Raw genomic sequence first — 2744 nt, forward strand, 5'->3', positions numbered from 1 at the left:
TGCGTGGGGCCCTACGATGGGCATGCCCACTGCATCCCAAATTTGGGTGACTTTTCGTGGGTGCCACCTCGTGCCTCCCATGCACCCCGCACTGATCGGATATGAACGATGTCAGCCCCGAACTACGTTCTCTTTTCTTACTGAGCCGGTGGACCCCTAACTTTTTCCACACGCACTCATCGGCAGGGCCATCATGCCTGCAAGTTTTCGTATTTTTTCGGCATCCTATGAATTTCCTATGGTTTTCTCCGTGAAACGCACCGAAAACACTGACCGGGCGTGACGCAACGTGCGTTTGGTGTCCGAATTCGTTCAACTTTTGCATGGGGCCCTACGATGGGCATGCCCACTGCATCCCATTACAAAAAACTCATTATTCTTACTTATAAATTAAAAAACAACGCATTATTATTATGTAAACACATTTAGCCGTTAATGCAACACATTACAGTACTAAACTTTCCATATATTTAAAATATATTTTAGACATTAATTAACATTACGTAAATATTAAACATGTAATTATTAATCTACACAAATAACTTATTACAAAATTCATTACAAAAAAATTCATTATCAATTAATTATCAAAAAACTCATTATTGTTTTAGCAATTACTTATAAAATACTCATTAGTTTTTCGTATAAATTTAAATAAATAACTCGTTATTATTATAAGTAATATAGTTGGTTTTTTATTAATTATAGAATTTCTGTATACTATAAGGCAGGCATAAATAACTAAAAAAACTTAATACTATTTAGAAAAAACAAAACAACGGGCACTGACTGAGCGCGATGGCCCAGTGACTGTGCGCGACGGCGCGCCTGGGCCGGCCCATTGAGTGTGCGCGCGGTGCGGGGGCAGGTTCGGCGGGGTGAGGACTAAAGTTTAGTCCCACCTCGCCCGTCGAACCACGCCGCGACCTGCTTATATACCAAACTCCTACCACCGTTTCGAACTCCGCTGATTCCCGCCCCGCCCCGCCTCTGCCCCGTTGGTCTGTGCTGCAGGCCGTAGCTGGGCCGAAAGGCCGGCCCTTTCGCTACCCGGCTTGATCGGGCCGGACCGATTAGGCGCAGTTGCGGCGTGCAAGCACAGGTGGGCTTTTTTTTTCATCAATATTTTTTTTTCTTCTACGATTCACGGCGCGGGGAGAGGTGGAAGGGGCGCTTTTTTGTCCCACCTCGCGCGCCCAGGGACGCCAGGACAGGCTTATATAGCCACCTTTCAGATATTTATTGAAATAGGTAGTAATAATGCCATGTGACTTTAACTAAAGTCAACCGACATTATTACTATCTTATTTTCTAATATATGCTTGTCAATTCGCGCAGAAAAAACAATAGTAAAATTTTCATATGTGTATTTTCAACACGAAATAAATTCCCTATTAAGTACTCTTTTTAATATAATTACTTAATAAATTCTGCATTAAGTACTGTTTTTTTCCTTCTATAAATTTTTCTTATAATTGTTTTTTCCTTCTATAAATTTTTGTTATAGTGTTCCACCATTATCAGTAGGATGCATGCCAAGTTTTTTGTATTTTTCATCGCTTTATGAATGTTCTATAATTTATGTTTCCGTTTATTTTTTAAAGTTGCACGACTAACATCAAATTAAACATACGTTTTTTTCCAGATAAGCCATTCCGAATTCATTCATAATTCAAACTACCTTACATAATAGTAAACATAACCGAGCACTGCTCTTACATAACTTAGACCAAAATTTAAATAAAAACTCTAAAACTAGACTACTCGTCGTCGCTGGAGCCGGTGAGGTCGACGACCGGCGCCATACTGCCGGACTCTCCTTCGCCGCCGTCGCCGCCATTGTCGTCGCTGAAATCCCACCAGTTGTCTTCCCGCGCCTGCTGCTCCTGCACCGCCGCTATGGCCGCCAGCCGCTCTCGTTCCTCACGAGTGGCCGCCGCCGCCGCCTCCTCTGCCGACTGGGCCAGCACCGCAAGTAGACCTGGAGTGTCGTCGGGGTCTCCGTCTTGCGCGAGGGCGGCCTACGCCGGCGGGATCTCGACCAGCGCCGGGTCAGGGGGCGCCTGCTGTGCCGGGGCAGTGGGGGCGGCTGGAGGTGGGCCGTGGCGGCGGCGACCACGGGAAGTGCCGGCCTCGCTGGTAATGTCTCCGACGGTGCGGCCGGCCGCCGCATCCCTGAACGCGCCGAGGACGATGTCGAAGTTCTTCCCGCGCCACCACCTGCGCCGGGCCCTCCGGTTGTAACGGCCGCCAGGGAACGCGTGGAGCTGCTGCCTCGTCGGCGGCGGTCCCATGGTGGGGATGCCGTCCGCCCCGATCCGCCACGGCCGCGGCACTTTGGCTGCCGGCGGCACCATCACGCCAAACCGGGCCAGATCCTCCGTGTCGCCGACGGTGAGGCTCAGCGGCCAAACGCCGGTCGGCCACGCGCCCTCGTCGGAGTCGCTGGAAGACATTGCCGGCGAGGAGAGGGAGACGGGCGGGCGAGGAGAGGAAGGGAGATGGGCGGGGCGAGGAAGATGGCACAGCGTGATGAGGGCTGCCGCGGCCTTTTATAGACGACGGGGGGAGGGAGGTGGGCGGGCGAGCCGTCGGTGGCGTGCGCCCCGAGGGAGAGGCGGGCGGTTGGCGGCACGCGCGATCGCGGTGGCGTGTGAAAGTGAGGCAGCGGCGGCGTGTGAAGGCGCGACGCGGCAGTCCAGGGATCGGTGGCGTGGGAAGGCGCGAGGACGGCACGCGCGGCA

Source organism: Triticum aestivum, chromosome 5B (genome assembly GCF_018294505.1).
Source record: "Triticum aestivum cultivar Chinese Spring chromosome 5B, IWGSC CS RefSeq v2.1, whole genome shotgun sequence".
Lineage (NCBI taxonomy): Eukaryota > Viridiplantae > Streptophyta > Magnoliopsida > Poales > Poaceae > Triticum > Triticum aestivum.